General features: G+C 43.2%; 1 protein-coding gene and 1 long non-coding RNA gene across 3 annotated transcripts in view; one reads left to right on the top strand and one right to left on the bottom strand.

Annotated features, from left to right (window-relative positions):
• Positions 1-24,288, bottom strand: part of aop (anterior open) — a 95,945-nt gene that overhangs the window by 6,606 nt on the left and 65,051 nt on the right. Inside the window, exon 3 of one of the 2 annotated variants that reach the window (XM_046633635.2) lies at positions 13,613-13,713. The gene's annotated coding sequence lies outside the window, so the exon portion shown is untranslated. Of the gene's footprint in view, positions 1-7,431; positions 8,697-13,612; positions 13,714-24,288 lie in introns of those variants that run through there. The other variant, XM_046633634.2, reaches the window with a different exon arrangement.
• On the top strand, positions 9,263-11,337 carry LOC124222541 (uncharacterized). Its single transcript, XR_006884035.2, has 3 exons — positions 9,263-9,484; positions 9,564-9,866; positions 10,672-11,337. It is a non-coding gene; the product is annotated as an uncharacterized lncRNA (long non-coding RNA).

Genomic DNA, 24,288 nt, shown 5'->3' with positions numbered 1-24,288 from the left:
GGCAAAAGTGACCCCGTTGCGAATTAATCGCAACCCAATGGCTCAGTTCGCTTTCGTTTCGTCGAGGGCACGCAGCGAGCGACGACGACGACGGTGGCGATGGCGAGGGTGACACGTCGTCGTTCGACATGTTAGACGTACATCATCGCAACGCAGCAGCATCATCACCGACGAGCCGAGCGAGGCACGTATTGCCTGAGATCGGCTACGGGTTCAGCGAACCATTCAAGGTCATCGGGAAGCATCGGAGAAACAGGAAGTGAACGGCATGGAAATACGCATGTATGGGTACCTCTCGAGAGATGAACGGTACGATATTTAACAGAGTCTCCCTCTCGTCAAGCCGTCACGTAGCTTTTATACGTCTCGCCGGATACGCGAACCGACAAGTAATCCTCACGCGATATTAAATCAAACAACCGTTAAAAGCGTCGTTTCTGCTCGTTCTTATCGTGACAAAGGCGAAAAATTTTTGCGGTTCGGTATTTTTTGTCCCTGAAACACGGCATAAGACTCAGGAATAGGAATAGGAATTGGAAAAAATTTGCCAATACAGCGGACAATAAAAAAAAAAAAAAGAAAACCACTAAGTCAACGAAAAAAAGGAATCGCTCCTTGAGTAGAAAAAAAGAAACCAATGATCGAATATTTCGCAATTTACGTTGGCAAGTAAAAGTCGGATGTCCGGGTGTACCAGCAGCTGAGTTACCCGGATCCGAGATGTGCTGGCTCGATAGCTGCCGCGACCTTGTAGAGTGCTGTATTTACACGTATACCGTATAACGTATGGTGTGTGTATATATATATATATATATAAGCGGATTCTTTGTCCGCTTCAAGGAATTAACAGGTACATACGTATACTTACATAGCGACGACGATCTACGCTCCAAGTTTTCGTCTATCGCGACGAAGGAGACGCAAAACCAGTTACCGAGTTTCGTTGCAATGAATTACGGGTAATATTGTCTCTGTCCCATGCCAAGACTCGGTTATAAAATACTATATACGGATTCACGGTTGTCATTGCGAGGAAATAGATTACGTTACTACGAAAATAAAAATGGCGTATTACGCGGTGCTTTTATCCATCGACATGATTAGCGAAGAAACGAACATCCATTTCGCGCTTGTCGTACCAAACAAATCGTATCACATACCGTCGTCGTATTGACAAACAACGGCGCTGCGTATGTTGCATTATCGCTACTTGTTGCAGGGACAATGAACTTCTTCCATCGGCGATGCGAGCGTCGCGTCGCCGTGGTATCGTTGCTTCCATTTGTTTCTTTTCTTTTTCTCTACCGACACTTACTTTTGTTTTTTGATTTTTTTTTTACCATCCGTAAAAAGAAATTAATGTTTAAAAAAAGAACTCGCGTCCGAAAATGACAGGCGACATGGAGCGGGGTTTTATGATACAAGAAAGCGATATATTTCAATGCCAATGCATACCTCTACTCGGACATTATGTATTACACGCATGTTTTCGTTGTTTCTGCATACCTCTACTGGTTGTGAGATGTATTAATGTAAGAAAGTGCAACCCCGTAAGGCAAGCAGTGACGCAAATCGCTAGCGTTATACGTGTGATACTAGAGGTGAAAGTAATCACCGAGGAACAATAACAACTGTCCTATATATTTATATCTTATCTTCGACATCTTTCTTTCCTACGACCGTTGACCGCTGAATAGGCTAGGCTGTTATTATGCTCGTTGATTGTAACGGTTTGTTTGTTGTCAAAAACAGGATACAGCAAAACAAAATTTAGCGTTCAATCGCGACGGAAGTAAAGCAAGGAGGTAAAAATCAAGTATCGCATCATTCTCATCAGTGTACATAAAAATCAAGGATTTTAAACAACTATTTTATTTTATTCATCGCGAAATCGTTTACCTCTGATGTTGAATTAACTAGTCCACGAACGGGGCCCCGTAGAAACATCTTAATGTAAGGAAATAAGGAGTTGTCAGAAGTACCGAAGACCGATTTTCGCACAGTATGCGCATATCAAAAATTGACGTCACAGAAATCACGTGTAAACAGGTTATCTACTCGATGTTGCCAATTAATTTCGGTATATTCTATTAGCTGAAAATCCCAGTTTCTGCGATCAAAGGTTGCAAAAATGACCACACAATCACTAAAGGACAAAATATCAAGCCTACACAACGTCACCTTGGACATGTTTTGCGATTGGTTCGACTAAAGCGTAAGCGCGTTGTTTCACCTTATTTCCTTACACGACGACATTATATACATCAATAAATTTTCATGGTCTCATTTCATCTCAATTGCAAAATGCATCCGAGTGTACAGCAGCGCTTCGGAACGCACGTTTTTATCAAACCCGCCGTCGGCCAGGCTAAGGTCCATCCGTTCGAGGTGTGTGAACCTACACAACGGCCGGCTCAAGTACACTCAAGTACGCTATCGTGGCGAACGGACGCGTGGTAACACTGGGAACTGCCGACGACTGATAAATACCGAATGCCGAGCGAGTGTCGAGTCTGCTGACGAGGTGTCAGTGACCCTTCGTCGGCTTTAGCTCCAGGGCACCTGTTCCCCCTGCCTCGGGGCACACACGCGACGAAGAAACGACGCGGGAGGTGACGCCGATGTGTCCCACCTACTATTTGTGCGTTATCGCATCTCGGAGAGTAGGATAAGCCGCGGTAGCGGACGCGAAGCAGCTTCCACGAGTAATTGTCAAAAAACCACGGAGGAGCTAAACTTTCAACTATTCGGAGAAGAGGAAAGATGAGACAACAAAGAAAAACAAGAAATGGTTTGCAAAATTACTTGCACGACGACAGTGTGGAACACACGTATTCGATGTGGAAAAACAAATAAACGGAACTAAACTGATACATATTGCCATTACTTATCAACGACAATTCTGTGTCTAATAGCAAAGTAGAACCCCGAATTCAGTTCCAGTAACGGCTGTCGTATAAATATCCGGAATCTGATTGATTCGAGCTTTTCGTGTCGGCGTATGTACGAGTGAATAAAAGTTTAATACACTTGCGAAAAGGAAGCACCGTCAAGTCAAGGCTTCCGAAAAGTCTGGTGCAACGTCATGTGATCAAACGTAGATGTTGAGAGCCGCTGATCACTTCCCGAAGCTCAGAGCAATGTTAAAGGCTGCACGTGCATGCGAGAGACGAGTAACGCTAACCGGAAGTCGATAAAAACCTCGCTCTACCCTCGTCACTCGGCACCAGATTCTCGTCATGGGAACGAACGAGCGAGCGCTGCCGGGGAATGGTCCACGGGTCCGGGCGTGTTCCAGAACTGCTTGACACCGCTACATTCTTGGATTTTTTGATACTTATACATACCATATACAAACTCAATAACCGGCATAGGCGTTACGAGACGACTCTTTACGGAGTGGTCGAATAAGGAACAACATTGATGAAAATAAAAAAAAAAAAAAATCGGACAGAGCGCAAGTTTCCTCAGGTGCGTAGAGGTACCTTTGAACCACGCGTCTTTTAATTGGGTTGAAGTCAGTAACGTTACCTTAACGATGCATGTTCAGAAAGAAAATCTTTACTTTGAATATTAGAATTTTCTGAAATTCGGCTAGTAAGTAGTAACAAAGAAAACATGTTAAAATTTTTGTCGACAGTTCAACTCCTTCAAAGTCTTTCTGAAATTGTACGATAACTATTTTTTCCATGATGTTTCGTTACGTTAACGTTACTAGCATCAGTCTTCTACCCTTTAGCACTTTGAAGTTCACAGACGTCGAGAGAATGAGCATATTAATCTGCTGTCTCTTATAGACGTTGCGCGCCGCAGTAGAAAAACGTAATTACACGTAGATGTCCTGAATACCGATCCCTTTTTAAATATTACTTCATTACTCAATGTCTAAAATACTTCAGATTTTAATCATTTTATACATTCTTTAGTCTCCTATAAGCTGAAAATTGAATCCTGTGATTGAAAATTTTATATTACCATGATCCTGCAATTGCTATAACGGTCGGAGTTTCATTTTGATCTGTTTCAATCTTCGAAATGAAATCGCTTTTTTCCGATATAACCTGCGCGAATTCCTGCATAACTCTCAGCTAGGAATGAGCATAACAAGACTTTAGGATAACAAACAAAAAATCGAACATAAATACGACATATTTTTCATGTGATCCACTTCGCCCCAGATTTTCAAAAAAAGAAATACTCGTGGTGCGAAATTATTAAAATATCGTATTCTGCATGCTATCGGAGGCAAAATTCCTTAAAAGGGGTCCATTTTGTCCCTGCTGCTACGACGTGTAAAATCTCTCGAATTTCAGACTATATTTGGATTTCGCGTACGAGGGTCCGTTCTATCATATTATACGTGCAGGCTCGCCGGATAATCTCCTTAAACTTTGTTATAAATATGCGAGAAGGAAGTGTCTAATAATAGACCAGTCGGTCGGTCTAACGATGTACGTATGGGTTAATACAGGAATAGGAGGTTCGTTCGCTCTTGTCTGCGATCCAATTCGTAATAATAGTTGTAACACGCCGAGGAATTCCTGACCGGGTGTGAGCGAGGCGTGCTCGTCGAGCCGAGGATAGATTTTAAATTTGCGCTCTCTATTACCAATCTTACACCTATGTGCATTCATTATAGGTCACACGTTATGCTCATAGTTGCATAGTTTTCATAACACGCGTATATCGATAATAATAGATAATTATAATCTCTACTGTGGATAACCTACACCGCGACGACTAGAAGTTTTACACACACACACACACACACACACACACACACATATATATATATACTCCTTGGAAGTATTCTTTTTCTCGTCGCTCGCTTTTTGCCTATTTCTTCTCTTCATTTAATTCGAGACTACTTATTACAATCATTATCATTTCTTCCTCTTCCTGTTCCATCATCGTTATTTAGTATCTCGTATCACTTAAAAGCGGTAAAATTACCGCTCGTGTATCGCCACGCTGCTTTCCCCATTTCTGCATCGAAAACACATATGTGTGTGTGTGTGTGTGTGTGTGTGTTAAACGACAGAGCAGTACAGCGCAACGCATTCTCAGACTACGGACAGACCGGATGTCATCCATCGCTGTAAAGCCATGCCCCGTTTTTCCCCGGTCACCGATTCTACCAGACTCCCTTGCTACTCCGTCGTCTTCAACTTCTCTTCTCGCCTCGAGTTATCTCTCGAGATGAGATCGAGGAGATCGACGGCGTTCCGAAAACGGAAAAACGTCTACCAATTATACAATAATATTACATGCATACGCTGTGACAGGCGTTTTCCTCGGGGAGAATGGGGAAAAAAAAGGAAAAGAAATAAGAAAACGAGGGGGGGGGGGGGGAAGGGGGAGGGGATTACGGAGTGCTGCTACGTTGTAAACGTATCACCTGTGATGTCGCGGCGAGGCACATTGATATTCACCTTCATCTTTCTCTCGTGTAATCAGCTGCAGTAGTACTACTTTTGTTCTTTTTTTTTTTTTTCCTCGAAAATTCCATTTATATCCATAGGTAAATGAATGTGTTTTCTTTTTGCGTTTATCGGATTGCGACCATCCTGACCTAGCATTTCGGATTTTGATCGTAAACCGTTGAGAATCCAGCTACTCAAAGTGTGTATACAGTTAGGTACGTAGCTATTTTAATAGCAAGACATTACGACATAGATTACAATAGGCGGTTTTTCTTTGCCCGAAGACAAATAAAACGCGTCGGTGGCTGTTCCAATATCACATAACCGTATTGGTCGAGATCCGTTTCGATGCCTCTTACAACAATTAGGTGTGGAAAAGTACTCTCGGAAAGTGATTATGTTATAAATCGTCAGCTGTTGCATTTGTGTGCCCGACTCTCTCGCTCCAGCATTCGATTTCGAACCGTTCGCTACGTACGTTTCGTACATTGATATTTGTTGCATGTGCAGTAAATACAGTAGCCTCCTTATCGCCGGTGTTAAGGACTGCTCAACCCGTAATGACTTTCCCAACTTCACCCGAGCTAAACATCCTCTATACACCAGGTTCTTCGTCTTGTATGCCGGTAAGCCAGCCGATACGTTGTGACTGCAACATCACCACGTCTGTGATAAATCCTGAGTAATTGATCGCTGACGGTTTTAGGTTTTAGCTATCGTTGCCGAGGATAATTCCCGGAAACGTGTATCGCTATCTGGCATGGATGGTTATACATAATGTTCGGTTCGACTGCTTACGGAGTACGTATATAAATTCCGGCAATTATTCCTCCACGCTTGATTTCCGGGGCGTGCACGTAACGGATGACGATCTTACGTAATCTGTAAATTTCACGAAGAAGACAAGTCGCGAACAGTTTTATCGCGTTAATTTCGAAACTAGGCGTATAAGCGGGCAGCTACCGACCAAAAGTAAACAGGAAAATGAACTTACGACAGGCCCGCTTCTTTCCTTATCTCAACCGCGTGCTTTTCTTATCACTTCTTCCAGAATTTACCCATTAACAGTTTTGACAATTTTACACGCTGCAAAAATTTCACTTCCCCCGCACGAGTTTAAGATCCAGACAATGGGACATAAACACGTTTCACTCCCTCCCTTATCGCTCGAGAATATCCAGCTGCGAGCTTCACCGAAAGATGGCATTGCGCGCAGTCATCGACAAAGGAATCCCCACCGCGCTCAGTGTTATGTACCGCTCTATAAATACGATCCCAACCATTTACGACCATCTCTCAAATCATTCGTTATTCGTAACGATGCGTATGTTCGTATTCAAAATCAATTCTCCAATTAATCGTTGGTCCTTTGTCGTCCAGCCGAAATATACCGTAAACAGTAATTTTATGCTACTCGGTGACTTACAATTTCATCTAGCGAAAGATCGCTGCAACGTCAGTCTTGAGTACTCTCAATTTCGGTAGAAATTAATTTTTTTAAATTATGATCAACGTACGTATATCCAATGAAGCAATGCTGCCGGAATGTACGGAAACATTTCAACGTATGTCTAGGCTTAGCGGTAAGCCCCCCCCCCCCCCCCCCCCCTTCCCACCCGTAACTCCAGCCGACCAAGAATCGATTAATAAACAAATTACTCATAGTTTCAGTTATACCGTGGAAAGTTCCCGGAAGTATTGCACTTTTACTCGTTATTAGTCCGTGAAACTTCGTAGAATTAGACCGTCAGTGTTTTGACAACACAAGGTTTCGAAGAACAGCGTCACACACATCACTTGTGCGACTTCTCGATTCCTTAATTTTAATTCGCTCCGGTATTAACCGAAAATTATTTCGATAATTATATATTTGTTCCGAAAACCGGTGAGGTAGTTGCATCGCATTATTCTATCAATTGCACGTGATTCCGAAAAACGTGCGACACCAACATTACCAACGGGAGGTAAGTGAGTAAGATTTGACGAACAAAGGTGTTATGATAATTACCTGTCGTCCCGTTTAAATCCTCCGATAATCACTGGCACTTGCCGCCCAGTTGTGGTTAATATGTGTCACTTCTATGGTGGTCATTGAATAAAATCCACACAAGATAAATTGTCACCAGAAATTTGTTGTACTCGCGGTACATACATACATACACACATATATATATATATATATATGTATATATCACAGATAAAACTGATAAATCATTTATTTCGTTATGGCACCCTCCGTACTGAGATGAGTCTTTTCTTTTCTTTCCAATTTATTTACAGATAAACATACGCGCGCGTACGGGTCTTTAACATCACTCTCCCGATAAGGTTTGAGAAGAAGGAAGGAATAGTGAGGAACGGGGTAGATGGGTGGGTAGGGGGAGGGGATGGTGTTGAAAAACTAGCTTAACCGTACACTGAGCGTAACGTAGCCAGTCGCGTGTTCGGTACAATTGAAGTTTTGTTCATCACGAATAGAAAATCGTGTGAGTTTCTAAGTATAACAACACACACTTTGGGAATACACCGGTTAAACTCTGTTATACGTTTTAAACTCCTTTGTATCGCCGTAAGTATATATCGTATCCAGTAGATCCCTTCGCGGTTCTCAGTTCGTTCGTCTCACAAACCCTGGGCACACGCGATGTTCCACATTTGAATCAACATTTATATATATATATATATATATATATACTTATTACACGTAGCTCGCGGACAGCGATATCAAACGACAATACATATAAAACGGCCGTCTCGTTTCGAGGTTGGCGAGTGACTGATCCTGATCGGCAGTTCCCTGCCGCGCGCGCTCGTCGCTCGAGAGTCGGGAGTCGGGTCGGATCTCGGAGCCGAGGGAGCCGCAATCAGCCGTTCCGAGTACACCTCTTCCGTCCCACTATGAACCGATTCCGTCCCGCTTCCGCAGCCGTTACTGCAGATCGACGATGGTAGCCGGTGCCTCTGTCTCTCCCTCCACCCGACACCGCCTGCGCCGTCACCCTCACTCTCTCCCTAGCCGCCTCGCGTTTAGGAAGTACGCGACATCAAATAAAAGGTTATGCATGCCTCCGTGCCGCGCTGGCGCATCCACTGATTGGCAACCGGGCAGAAATCTCGGCGCGCGATAGGCTCTTCCCGAGCGTCGAACGGAAATAGTCGAAGTCTCCCAAGCGTCGAGTGGTGGATGAAGGGCGGGGGGGAGGCGGACCGCCAGCGCCAGAGCGCGGCAAGAGGCAAGCAATCGGTGTGGAGGGGGGAGAAATCGGTCGGTCGGTCGGTCGCTCGGTCGCTCGGTCGCTCGGTCGGCCGGTCGACCGTCCGGGTTATTACTGGCTGCTGGGCTGCTGTTGTCGCAGCCGAGAGGGAGAAGGAAGGTGGAATGAGGAGGGGGGGGGGGGGGGGGGAGGGAGAGAGAGCATACTTCCTTGTGCTTCCTCGCATAGATGCGTGAACGTCTGTCGCGCGCTGCGTCGGAGTCCGGGGATAGATATGCGAAGGCGGGGTTTACGCGCGACTATTCTCAATTCTAACGTGTTGACAAATGCATGCTTATGGCTCTTCGATTAAAAACTACGCGTAGATTGTGTTATGTCCGTTTTATTATTACAGACTGTTATGTTATTAGCGACGTCACGTTTTCTTTCAAGTTTTGAACATCTCGTTGCGCAAGACGACGGTCATTATGATTTTCTCATATTTACTTGTTTATCTTTGATTTGAAATTGAAAGTCGTATATGGGTGATTGTGCGTTATTACATGCATCTGTTTCATATTCCGCAATGTTACTTTTTTCGCAATACCGATGAGAAGATTTTCAGATTGCCAATTGATTACAAGTGAACACAGCGAGACATGCGTAAACATCGCGCCTTATCGTCGACAGCGCTGATGTCAAAATGTCACATTAGAACAGAGCGGGAGACGGACGATGTCTACCAAATGCGAGGTGCGTTGTCTTATCGCATGCGCAAACGTCAAAGGGTGAAAAAGGGTAAAAAGGTGAAGTCACGCGTGATCTACGTGCGTCCAATTCCTTTCACCTGATTTGAAATCAGGTACGGTACGTCGATTTCTGACATACATGTTATACATAGCTGCGTACAACATATACTATAGGTACAAACACTTTGGCCGTTTAGATTGCACGTCCTAGTTGTGGCCGGGGGTGGGTAAGATGAGGGTTGATCCATCGATCCACACAGCGGGCGTCTCGGCGGGCGTTGAATCAACGCTTAGTTGCAGTGGAATGTCAGAAACCGTGAAGAATGTCTGTCATAAACGCATTGAGATGCAGCGAAAAGATTCGATGCATGCTTCAGATTTCTTGGAAAACAGCGCCGCGTCGGTGTGAGAAAGAGAGAAAGAGAAGCAGTGAGCTATGGTGGACCCATAAGCCGCCCTTCGGCCGTCCGCCCGCAGAGAGGACATAACAGGTCGAACAGGTTTGTGGGTGTCCGGACAGCTACCTGTCCACTCCCCCGCCGTTGCCTTAGACTTATCCGGGCCCCGCTTAATTCCTGCGGAAGGAGCCCTGAATCGGAGCCCCCCTCTCTCTGCTCCTGCCTTAACTTCGTGACCCTCTCGCCTTGATACAGTCCGGCGAGAAAGTAGCCACCCTTTTAGTTCCGAATTTTCACTTGATCCTTCCGCACGTATATACAACAAGATCACGGTTGCATATTTCAGTTTATTTTTTTTTTCTTTTCGAAAATTACACGAAAAACAATCGTACAACTGTGTTATCCGCGCATATTTTTGTGTATTTTGATGATGACAAAGTGTTAAGGGTTGGTCATACCGTGTATATACCTATAGGTAAGTATTAGAAAGGGGAGGGAGGGAAGCACCGTTGCACTAAATAATAATAGGTTTATACCCAATTCATTTCCTTAGTACGGTGTAGGGTTGTGAATGCAATACTGGAACGTCGTATAGAAGACCGAAGCATACCATAGACCATAACTCTACCATCAGCGGAGATTTGTCCAGAGCAAGTCCTCTCGGCAGGACTTATCCGTCCTTACGGGTACACACACACACACACACACACACACATTAACCCCGGATCGTCGTCGCTTGATCAGTCGACCATAATACGTTATTTCTATAGACTCACGCAGGTTACACCTGCAGCTGTATTACCTGAACAAATTTCTGTCCCGACTCAGGGTTCAGGTTTTGTGCACTTGTAAACCGAAGGATTAACGTTATCCTTGCCATATATTAATAAATATTGTTTTGCTTCAGGATCGACTCGGTGCGGACGCCCCTTCATCGTTAATCGTAGTCGAGACGGACAGGCATTCTCTTCCGACGAAAGTTTTCATTCGATAAACGACTAATTATGGAGGGATTTACGAATAAGCTTTATCGTAGTTGCATATGTATAACAACTGCGTACGAAGACAGGTATATGTAAGGTACACGCCGATTGTACCTCCAACTTTGTACAAGGGGACAGAGTATTGAATAGATCGGTACGTCTACCCAATTACTGCTGCTGGTACGTCATTCCTCGTAACATAATATCCACGATGATAAGGCACCAACGAATCGACAGTGATTTCGCAAGTCAAGTAATTGAGGATACTCAAAATTTACTATCCGATAATCTCGTCGTTAAAGAAATTTGGCATTCGCCTGTCAACGCCTAGGTATTACAATACCTGTCCCTATACCGCAAACGACCTTTGTGTACCTTACATTGTACCATACCCCTGACCTAGTGGGGGATAAGAACTAGGTACGAGGGGTTTTTAGGGCCGGGGGACAGAAACGAGTCATAAACAAATCTTTCCGGGTGAGAAAGGATCTCTCACCGTATCCCGTTGCAGGATTTCTTTATATATATGCACACCTTGCCTATCTGTATTTGCTGTATTACTTATATTATATATCTTGCGCGATAAATACACGCGTTGGTTTATGTTAGTCATCGTTGGTGGCCGGTATAAAAAAAGATAATTATCAATCCGAGTATTACATTTTCACCCGACTGCATCGACAGTATTATTTATTGGCACTATCATTTCATAGTTCTGTTCACCCTGTACCTCGACAATTGGACAAACGTATGAACCACACGGTGTATTTATTAAACGTTCCCGTCACAGCTCACAACGTGTATTCACGAGTGAGCAGTCCGCCGGATATTCTCGCAAATTTGCCAAGTGCAAAAATGCAGGTTTAACTATTTACGAGCAGACACCCTACAGCCAGTCTTGAAGTTGCGATTTCCAACCCTTATATACCTACGATTTACGCGATCATTGACACAACATATTCGTTGACCGAGTTTCTGGTGAAATTGTACGCAATGATTATTCTACCGAGGAATTACGTCGAGGACGTTGTAATACATATTACTCGGCCGTTCTCTTTGTACGCTAGTTGCGAATAATTCGATCATACTAAACCGAAGCTTGATGTTGCGGGCTGCATATTACGTTTGTAATTGCCATCCAAGTTTAACCAGATGAGTACACGAGTTAAACAGTGCTGCTGGGTGTACGATAAAACGAAAATCACACACTCATCGTGAATGGTAACTTAGTTGCAGATTGGTAAAAGCAACCACAGCGCATTGCGTTGTTTCTAGAGAATATTATTATCATTATCCGGAGTTGATGAGACACGATATTTTCGAAGAGTTCGCTAATCAGCCGGCTTCTTCTCCCACCAATACCACCTTCCACATTCTCCTTATTCTCCTTTTTCCCATTTCATAATTCTTTGAAACGGAAGTGCGTAAATTGCAGATAATGTGGGCTGAGCTGTGTCGAGTGAGTCAGTTTCCTTGGAGGTACAGAGCCGAGACCGGGCTTCCGTTACCGTCGAGGCATAGTTCCTTCCTTTATACGGTCACACAACAGTATACAACTTCTACGGTAACCATTACTCAAACCGATACCGAGTCAGGCAGCCCGGAACTAAAGATGAAGACTCGGTTGTTGAAAACTATATAAAATACGCAGCTCTTGCCCGTCTATACGACTGACTGATTATTAAAATTTTAAATTCGTCGATGATCTCTGATGTTATCTGCTAATAAGATAATAATCTGTGGTATATTATAACCGTCCTTTGTCAATTGTATCGCGCTCGCATCGCACGAGTATATTTATATTATATATGTAATGACGGTATCCGTTCTTCATCGCGCCAACAAGCTGAGTGATTCCAACTTATTGTTAGCAGGCACCGCCTTGATATGAAGAATCCAGCGCGTCATCCACAAGTGGGAAGCAGGAAAAATATTTCGTATCCCCAAGCGAGTGTTGAAAACCGGTTCCAAGTCGATTCCTTGTTGATTTGCAAACGGGAATCCCTCCGAGCTGACCATTAGTAGAAAAATTCTTGTATATTTTTCATATTCCCATACGTACCGTGTAATACAGTGAGTGGAACAAGATCTTAGCAAGTTGAAATACTAAATGAAGTGTTTTGTCTTCATACCGGGAAGCGAATAGGTAAAAATGAAGACCGTAATTCGCCTTTCCAGTTCCGGGTACACCTCAATATTATGAGGAATGTAAAATGTGACAAGACGATGAGGAACTATACAGTGTAAACTCTTACAGGTGTCGGCTAGGTGTCCAAAGATGTTCTCCGACTACCGGGAGGATTCGAGTTTAGACTTCGATCTATAATAATATCTGTATGCGTATATACGACAGATTTGCGTCGGTATCCTTGAATTTTTTTTTTTTTCTCTCTTCTCAAACACGCACATTACGCTCGCATGCGTCGTCGTAAATCTGTAACCGTGTGTACTCCATGTTCACTTATCACGGCTAGAGTTCTCCTAATTATTATCAGTCAAGCGGAGGTAAGCCTTTGCTTGTACTCACCTTACCTACCTACCCACCTACAGCGTAGGCTGCAGACATCTCTGAAACGGAAATTAGATAATCCGACTTCTCGCATTCCTCGACACTTTGGTAGCAGGGATATCATTTTCCACTTAGGCCCGGCGGCGCGAGTACGTAAATGATCACATACAGTCTACGTATATATACATATGCGCGTGTACGTATGTAATATATTCTCGCGACACGAAAGTGCATGCTGAATACATCAGCCTGGAAGTTTCTCAGCGTCTGCAAACGTCAGTTCGAACGGGATCGATGAGCGCTTTACCAATCTAATCCCCGTAAATATTATCGTTTACAATCTTTGTCATACTCACAGAATAATAGGATCCGAAATTGATTGGCAATTTTATTTCATCCCCGCCCTGCGTCACGTTGACCTGCTGCCGAAAGTACGGATCATCGTATGGTTTGCCTTCTGAAAAGATAAAGTACAAATTGTACATGCACATATGCATATATATTTGGATAACGCGAAGTGTGTATGCGCGTAAACACGAACACACATCCGCGTACACACGCGCGCGCGAAAGTATGAATACAGATCTGAAGAAGTTACGGCAATTAATTCGGCATGCGTTGAATCTGATTGCACATATGTCTAGATATCTCATCATGCACTCGCTACGTAAAAACACACATACATAGATCGCAGAAGTAGCCGCACAGTTATGCCGTTGTGGCGGGGAGGTTTAAGTTCAGCGGAGGTTCAAGCCTCTGGGTCTTTGTTAAAGATTCTGGACGCGACGTATGCAGGACGCACAAGAATGCCACGTAACGAAGCCCCGCGCGGAGGCGCACATCCGGGAGGATGGGATGCTGGGCTCGTCGGAGCGGGGATAAAGAAAAAAAATGATAAAAATAAAAATGTAAAAGAGAAAGAACGGCGGGAGGGAGGGAGGGAGGCAGAGCGAAGAGAGCTCGGTCTGCAGAAGCGGCGAGGGACGAAGGAGGAGGACGTTGGATGGAAACAGGAGTGGCGTAGCAAGGTGATCTGGTCTTGGCGGGTATATCTTCGGGCTTCCCGCGGAGCGGAGAACGTTACGGAACAGGAAAGTCGCCCGTTTTAATAGATCGTTTGTCTCCTGTTCGCTTATACCGTACAGGTATACTTTAAGCAGGTATCTACCCGGATTATTTATGATCCGCGCATGCGTACACGCGGATATTTATCGTTGTCTCTTTGTAGATATAACTTAGTGCGTGCAGTCTACCTTTACAGCGAGTGTGATATGCTTACTTACACCGCGATACATTTCCAAGCAAATCAAATTTTACGTAACCTGCACCTCGATTGCTCGTTGTGTCTCGACCGGATGCACGGCATGGATCCGTGTGAGATGTTACGGGACGAACGGAAAGTATTTCGACGGTGTCATACCATTACATACCATTACATATGGTTTGGGTGGAACAGTTCCTGTTGTAGCGGTGCTAGGGCAAGAGAGTGCGGAGCCCCTACTTCGTCGAGACAAATTTACTGTACCTCGACTGAGAACGGTAGTCTCCCCCCTCGATCGGAAGGCTGGTTCCGATTGAGAGGAGAAACGCACACACGTCAAGTTGGGTTCTTCGTAGGCTCGCCTAGGGCTGTGTACCCCGTACAGGCCAGAAAAAAATAAACTCCGACCCACGTGATATATACACCGAGGAATGCAGGCACTTGCTACGCGAGGGTCGCCCCTCGTTGTAATGAAAAAAAAAAAAAAAAAAAAAATAAAGAAAAAGTTAATCGTCCCGTGGGAGACTGCACGCCACGCATGGCGTAAGATGATAGCCGAGGAAGTTGGGTCAGTTGATTATGATCGGTCATCTACGAGACATACCCGATGCGTGAGTAAATGTATAGATTTATGCGGAGGGTGCCAGACGAGAAAGTCACGAGAATCGAAGGGAGATCCGAGGAAGGAAGTTCCAGCAACAAGTATGAAAATACATAACTCGGAATACTGCTGAGAGTTTCTGGAAATCGAGGACTATCGGGTTCTATCTAATATGGGTTTTATACCCATTGCACAAGTACCATGTATGCGGAGTAATCCATGACATCTTGATCAAGATTCTACGTCGATGTCTCAGATTGGCTTTGTAAAACATAAAAGCTCATTACAATATGGGCCGAAAAATATCTATTCACAGAGATGTTATAATGAGCTTTTATGTTTTTTCGAAATTTTATTCAGATTTAGAAACTAGGGTTATTTTGCTTCCAGTTTTTAAATCATACGTAAGATACGCTGGGTCGAAAAATTCTTAAAATGATTGCGGTTGGGTTTTTCGTCATCTACTTTCATACGAAAAATCATAAAGCCAAACATAAACCCGAAAGTGTAATATTGTTGTTGTTGGCACAGTTGCGTAGAATTATTTGACGAGGTTTCCGTCATTATAATGCAGTTTATAAATGAAATATATCAACTTATAAGTAAAAAACGGCACGTGGACTTCGGAATGTAAATGACGAGTATAAACTTGATTTGATTTCCGAGATTTGCAAATTTGCTGGTATCAATACGTAAATCAATACAAAGCAATTCTCTTCATTGCGTGGCTGCAGAGTGGAGATTAATGTACGCGGTCTCGCAAAGATGCGATTAGTTTCCTCTCTTCTTCCGAGAAGTCATTTGCAACGGTTGGTAAAGACATCTCCGGAACCTTTTCGTTTCACATTCTGTTCTCCTGATAAAAGTTTCTTCGATATTTCCACGTCACGGCGAGCTGCAGCGCAGAGTGCATAAATTGAGCCACGCGAGTCTCTCGACGATTGGCATTGAGTTCTGTGCATCAAAGAATCAGCTTGAATATTTCAACCTGTTTCACCAGCCTGCCTGCGCTTTGCGCATCAGAATATTTTTCAACATTTCAGTCTTGGATTGAGTAGCAAAATCGGAAGGATTGCGAAATTCATGTGTCATTGTTCAGAATGCGGATGAAAATTCGCGCGACCGAGTTGTGCAAAATAGAAAATAAAAAACCTCAATCTTCCTATTTCGAAAAGCAAAGTTGTTCAAACACATAAATACATAATAAATAAATTACTGTACATTTTTTCGTTACATTTAACGTCACGTTTGTTCCTATCCACGAGCACGGATCGCATGGACTAATAATAAAAATGACAGCGCGAAATGCGTCGCAACGATCTTCTCTTTTCATCAAGATTTTGTCGCTACTGTAGAGAAATCCTGTGTGATAAAATAAAGATTATCGCGAACAGATTCCTCGAAAGGCGCAATTATGTAAACAGTATCTTTTTCTTGTTATTCTCAATCACGTAATCCCGATATTATAAACCCTTTACCGTGGTATCCAGTACTACATAATTTTCTAATGAACAACGAGTTCTGGGCCGACCTTTTTAATTGATGCTCAACTTTAGCACCGTGTTAATCGTCGCCGTGACCTAGCTGATATCAGAAACGTAAGAAGACTTTATTACGCTCTTCCTCGTTCCGGAGACACAGATTCTGTCCTAGACATATTAAAGCGTACAGTTTTATACCACCAGGCATCGGTTCGACCGTTACCTCTTACAACTGAGGTAATATTTCCGTTCACACGAAATAGTTGTCGCAGTAATTACCATATACTCGATACGCGATGTGTTTTCCAAATATCTAGTTTGTCCAATGTTTTATCTACGATCACTTCGGTCTGTTTACAATCTTATCAAGGCGCGTCATCGCTCGCCAAATTTATCCTAGAACTCGATCGAAAAGACTCCAACTGTACCTAAATACGGCATACCGAGTACACACATACCATTCGTACCTACGGCAAATTTGAACAATGATTATTAGGGATACTGATAAAGATGCGTTTTCATTGGTAAGGACAATAATCCGTACAATATATAAAGTAGCAGATTCAACAGTCGTTAAGGTCTGACAATCAGGCCTGCGGCATGCAATCAAAGAGAACGACGGAATTTTTATTTTTAATTTTATGTTTCCACGAGATACAATCATCTATCGTCAAATATGAGTTAAGCAAACGGCTAACAGTCTTTATTTCTGTTGATACTGTAAAATGATTTGCGGTTCTACTTGGAAACGTTGATTTTCCAATGTAGTACAGGAAACAACGCTGGTAAAACCTAGTATAGAACGAAAATTCACGCGACATGAGAAACGGTAGCCGAGCTCGCGGTCAAGCAGATCCTGCCTAGTGCGAATCATTAGCGAAACGCATAATGGCGTTGCCAAACCGCAAGGGACTGCCAATGGAGTTCGTCTTCTAGCTCCAGCAATGCGTTTCCTCCTTCGAAAGCGTCTAATCGTATTTTCAAAACCAGAAAAATTAGGGTTAGAATCGCGTAATGTCAGATTAGTCCGCGACGGCGCGTGCGCGGAGTACGGAAAAGACCACTTTCAACTTTTACGACTTAAAAGTGGTATTTTCATTTATCCGCGCATGCGCATTCGCAGACTCTCTCTACCGTCATAGAAACAGGTACTTTGCGTACGGAAAACAGGCATGAAAAAACGGGTAAAACATGCTCGGGTTATATAAATTGTATTTGCATAGCTACAAAGGTAGGCAAGAGAAGGGTCGGTCATTCCCTCGTTTGGAATGGAATTCCGGAGGCGTACCATCACTTTGCTTTATACATTGTCCTCCGGTACCGCGTAGCGCCTCCACCGCAGTTCCGCTTAAACAACGTCGTGATTTCATCCAGCTATTCGTAAACTCAAGTTATACAGCTTCGCACCGACACAGTATCGCCTTATACTTACATGCGAGAATGCTGCGTACAATTATACATGAGAGAGAACTCGGTTGACGTGTGTTTTCGGAGAGTTCTTTGTGCCCGCGTGAAAATGAGTCACGTGTGACTAACTTACGTAGACTGTATGTTTGCATTAGATGCGTATGCATATAACCCTGTATAAACATATTCGATATAACTTAAACGCGATGAAGTACGTCATCTTTGACAGCTTCTGTAACGCGAGGGTCGCTCGAAGTCTGCCGGTCTAGGCAACCTCGCGTCTTGTAATTAACGCTCTGCTGATTTAAAATGCATACTTTATAAGACCGGAACTGATTGCGGCATAACTCGCAGCGAGGAAGGGAACTTCGAGAGAGGCGACACGACCGGGCTCGCTGAGCCGTGACTCATTTCAGAAATATACTTACCGGTTACTTGACCATCGTCAGAAACTCGCTCGTTCCCTCGGCCTTGCACTTTCTAGTGTACACCGGGTAACGAGGATCAAATAATATTAGAATATCAATGATCAATTGGCCAATTACAAACGCCTGTAACAACGCGACAAGAAATTGACTAATCCTTTCGTATACGATTACATACGCGGTACCTTATGCTCACACGTTTACCACTTTCATTTCGATGAACAAAAGGCTTCCGAAAAATACCCAAAAAGAAAAAAAAAAAAAAGTATACCTAGTATGAGTGTAAGTATAACGACAAGGAAAGACAGTTTTTATCACGCCTAACACTTTCAACTTAAACTCGCTACTCTTAATGGTGTTATTCGTACACAGAACCGAAATATTTTCAAAACCGATTCCGACACCTCACATTTTCATTCCAACAGCGGGTGTTGTGATATACTAACTTCAACATTTTAGACCTTGCTTTATCCGCACACAAGAGTCTGAGCTACCTGTTACACGGTGCCACAGAATTAAATGGTACGCGGATTCCTGTTTGTAGAGATCTGCGGTTTCTCCACTGAGGTAAGTGTAACAGTTATTGACACGTTTAGACCCAATTATCGACCCTTTTACTTTCCCAAACTATAAATTGATGACAGAAATTGTGAATTTCTCAATGACTAAAACCAATTGCTAGAAGATAAGAAATCAAAAATATATTTTTTCGTAACTGTAAAACTAAAGATCAAACAGATACAACCGAAAAAGATCAATAATTGGGACAGGATCAGTAACTGGTAGACTCAACTTAGGGTTGCTGGACAGAGCGATAACAGCGGACGAAGTAAGCGTATGGAAACACAGCGTTCAGATTATTACACTATATAGTTATAATGTTTACGTGTAATATATATGTATAATATATCAGTCAGACACGGGAGTAAATATGTAGTGTGCCTATTTTCTTCCTGTCTGCTTGACTAGCGGGTCTGCACACTTTGTAGTATTCCGATAAAATATATACATATATAGGTAGGGATATCTCGAACCGATTCTGCTGGGTCCAACGGCAGTAAAATGTGTAGCACTTACCGATTTTCATATTTTTAGTAATAATTCAAGTATATCGTGCAAGTGACAAGCGGTTGACACAACAGTTCGATTTCTACAGTACTAGTTACAGCCTGCAGGCGATGAGTTCCTAATTTTTTAGTAGATATATTCACGTGGCACTTGCGGGGTTATAAATACCATAAGTTACGTACCGATCGACCCACTTTTTCCCTTACCTTAGAGAGAGAAATATTCAATACTTAGGTCGGTTCCACTCGAGGCCAAGTGCGACGAAGGCGGAGTATGAAACATGCATAAAGCTGCAGTCTGTTTCATCGGGACGAGGAGGTAAGACTCGCGATCGGCACCAAGACCTCTGGACTATAACCAGAACTGCATCGAGAAGGATAGTATAATTTACCATCGATGAAAGTTTTACATGTCAAAGCATACATTGACACTTGTACCAAAATAACACACATCCGTTTGTTTGCTTCTCATCAGTCCAGCGTTGAGATAATGAGTTCTGTTAAAATTCATTTAGGCCATATCGTATTGGCCAACACGTGTTTATATTGAAATTTGAAAAAGAAAGCAATCAGTATCATCGATTAACAATTATTGGATGATGGTCCAAGGCCAGTGAATTCCACAAATTGGATGATCCAGAAGGAGTGTAACATTATCACATGAAGCTCATGTGACTGAATATGACCGTCAAATTTCTTTGCTATTAAAGTTTGGTAATGCTCACAAAATGATGTGGCAGGTCCCTTAGTTGTTTCTTTATAAATAAAGCATCCTGTTGAGATTCGTTGTTTGCTCACTTTTTTTTACCAAAGATATAATCGAATTTTTACTTGTTCCATCTTCTGTCACCCCTAACCCTTTTTAGGGTTGAAAACATCAGGAACACCCACGTGCGGCTTTCAGGGTTGTTGGAAGAAAACTCAACGAGGTCTTCAATGTTTACGGTTTGTATGATTGGGTGTAACGACTGTGCGAATTGAATTCCAGCCAGGACATGAGGACCACTGTTCCTGGCTTGGAGTTCCTAATATTTTGCTACACATTTTCTTCCAACTTCCACTCCGTATCAACATCCAGCATCGCTTTGATCGTGGCTACTCTACCGACCGCATAAAATCAATCATGGTATGTAAATTATACTTGACTATATATGTATAGTGAATCAATCGATAATGTTAATATATTGAGAATAAGTATGGTTAATAACATCGATTTTTTTTTCTTCTTCCTTCTAAAACGGTATCATTCGTAGAATCATGAAGGTTTCTGAGAAGGTGAGTATAAATATCTAGCGTATACCAGTCGCTTGTATCAGCTGATTTCGTACGTTGAAGATTTCCTTACATAATGTGTCAAAGTAAAAACATGTCTCGAATTATCTCAACGCTCTCGTGAGTCTCGTTCACAACTATTGTCTGTGAAATCGATATGTACTATAGAGAACAATAGTCATTCAAGGTAACCTGGTTTCTAACCAAAACTAAGAAGCACTTGCAACTTTCCAAGAAATATTGTCAGTCATTATCCGCGACAGCGCTCGTATTTATCTGGGAGGAGGGTTGCTCTGGACTTCCGGTATCCCGGAAAATTACGATTAGGTATACCAATGGACCACTACTCGGATGTACCGTATAACATTCAGGAATTGGCTGACTTGCATCGCGGACACGTACAGCTCGTACCAAGTGGATTGTATCTTTGTCGCGTAACAGACTGGTGTGGTCACGTGCGACTGCAACCGATTATGTAAGTTAGCGCATAAGACGCGTGCGCTGGAGGTGCCACGCGGGCACTTTCTCTTTCACTTGTCTCTTTTTTTCCTCTACAATAGTACAAGGTAGGCATAATATCTTGTACAGGGTAACCGTATTTTAAATGTAGCCGACAACAAACACCCACTATCGTCGGTTGACTTATACACCTACCCTGGACAGTTTCCTAATAGTCTACCAGTCATCCTTTGATTTACTGAGGAATGGTATTTCGGTAAGCAATGCTGCCATCGGCGCTGCGAGTAGATAAGAAAGGAGGAAGAAGCACCATCTCCTATTTTTAGTCCTTATCAGCAACTTGATTATCAACCCGTGTCCGCAGATGCGCTCATTTGGAAGAGATTAGAATCAATGTACCCATAACTCATTCGAAGGACTCTACGACTGTATAAGGCATGAGCCTTCACTTTCGGTGGTATCTACTCATCGTTAACCACTTGACCCACGAATCAAGTTCCGATGTCGCGTGCCCATAATAAACAGCAAGGTCGATCACACATTGAAACACGCCGATTTTTATCCGTGATTCTCATCTTTGGTACCTACCACGTCTCTCACGGTATATTACAGGCAAAGAGGTCGAACAGATGTATTATAGAAATAGCATACAAGTCCCAGAGCGAGCACAGGCAATTTCGACTATCGTGTTCAACTTCCATGCGAATATGTATCGGTAGGAATCCCGAATAGTTACTCGCGTGGCCAAGTCTTCTTTCACCGAAACAGTTACAGTTGAGGTATATATATGTGTAAAGTGTCGATCCTGCAACTGGTTGAATCTCGGAAGAGGGTGCGTCGCCGGGTTATCGCCTCTTTGAACACGGAGCTGTCCGTGGTGAAGAGGAGGTGAGGGAGGACGGGACGAGACATTGCTACCGGGTATAAGTAGAAGCGTTGCTAATAGCTCTTCGACTCCGGGTCATTGTTACGAGAAGTCGGTCGGTTGTGGGAGAGGACACCGAGGCATCCGAGCGTATCCGAAAGAACGGAAGTGCCGCGAACCTCAGTTCCGCTCCTTCTCACTCCTGTCTTGTTTCCTATCCAATCCCATCGCAAACGCACTTGGGCCGCATGCACGATATATCATAAGCGATTCGCTTCGCTACCTCGAGAACGTCCGCCGTGATTGCAGTCCATCGTCGCCGGTTCCTCAACGACGGTACTCGAATCGCAGGGTCCAAGCTAATCCGACCTTTTCAAATTACACATGCATTCCTGTGTGGAGGTTACTTCCCACTTGGTGAACGATTCGCTCGGTGCTGCTCCTTTCATTTATACTTACCGCTATTTACAGTTGCGGTTGGTACTCCACCCGATTTCAGGATAATTAAAAAAAACATGAAGAATGATGTTGTACCTATACGGGAGGAAGATTTGGACGTTATACGGCGTAAAATGCGAGAGTTCGAGAGTGTAAGGTAGGTACGCTGGCGGGTATGACGGTCGTAGATATAGCGGACTATTTTACGTAGAACAACGCAACTACTAGCATATCGTAGGATTGTGCCGTCGGCGTTAGATAATAACCGGAAGACATGGGAGTTGTATAATATCGTTGGTAGTGGTGGTTGGTGTCGTTGCACAAGAGGTGTATACCTACACCAAAGGCTCGTGCAGGCCTCCTTATTGTATATCTGGTAAGTGTATCCGTGTCGGGGAGGTCTGCTTGTGCGGTGTTACTTACGAGCAACCGCTTTTCCTTTGGTGGAACGCGATCGTTTTTTTAAAGTAACACCAGCAGCCTTGGTCCCGATCGGGCATTATCAGTATTCGCAATGTTTCATCACATGTAGCTGCTGAAACAAAGCGACACAATAAGACCAAGAAACCAATTCACGTCTAAGGAGATAATTTGTCGCTCGTTGTTTTAGGATAATCTGCAGGCGAATCGTCGACCGACAATGCTTTTCGACCATCAATTAATTACTTACTTCTTGTCCTGTTTCTTCGTCCCAAAAAGACCGGAAGTCACACACAGTACTAATTGTAAAAGTTTTCAAAGAGAAAAGAATCTACTCAAAGTCTCTCGCGGTAAATTATCCCAAGTATACTTTTTGCGTTTCGTTCTTTGCTTTTGAAAGCACAGCAAGATGTGTAAGGTTCAACAGTAGATTGGATACCAAGAAACAAGAACCAGGGTATCGCAACGACTTTCTATCGGTGGAATTTAACGATAAGAAATTGATCCGCTGCAACAGCAGCAACAGCAGCAACAGTAGCAACAGCAGCGCCCGCACGAGTTGTGCTACCTACCCGATTCTACGTGGGAATTTTACTCTATCGTGAAGCGAATCTCACCGTTATCGAATTTTCAATTTCCAATTTCTAAATATAGATAGATTAAACTTATCTATATAGTGATTGAACGCACTTCGCCGTCCAAACAATCTTCACCCACGTACGTTTATATGTCTTCATTTTAGCTTGTGTTGAACAATGGTTTATGGTAATGTTCGAAAGTGGCGATGACGTAAAATCGTATTTAGAGCAAGTTTTACTAGCGCGCCCATTTTACGTCCGCGTAACAACTCCATGCAATGCCCGGTACAGGTATCTAATTGTAAGCATGAACGTAGGACCTCACTCACGAGTAGGTACAAGCCATGTGTAAATAAATATTCATCGACGACGCCTTCTCCTGCTGCTGGTGCTGATGCTGGTGCTGCTGTTGCGAACTCGCTTTAGCTACCGATTATTATACATATATAAGTTCAGAGATCATTCGAACGTCATTGTGCGCTCACTACCGAGCTTTTTTTAAACTTATTGTTCATATATATATATGCATAGACGCAGGCCAGTGTATTATATCCTGTTCAAGAATAGGTATTTCTTACCACGTCCGGACACGTCAAGGCAAACACACGATATACATACTACATATTACTACATCCTCGATCCCAAAGCAGAACGCTGGATTGAAATACTTGGTTGCAATATTTACGGGGCTTAGCTTTTCCTTGAATCAAACTACACCTTGCGCAAGCATAATGCTTATTATATTTCACAATCAATTG

Source organism: Neodiprion pinetum, chromosome 6 (genome assembly GCF_021155775.2).
Source record: "Neodiprion pinetum isolate iyNeoPine1 chromosome 6, iyNeoPine1.2, whole genome shotgun sequence".
NCBI lineage: Eukaryota > Metazoa > Arthropoda > Insecta > Hymenoptera > Diprionidae > Neodiprion > Neodiprion pinetum.
This window is presented reverse-complemented; position numbering and strand designations above follow the sequence as displayed.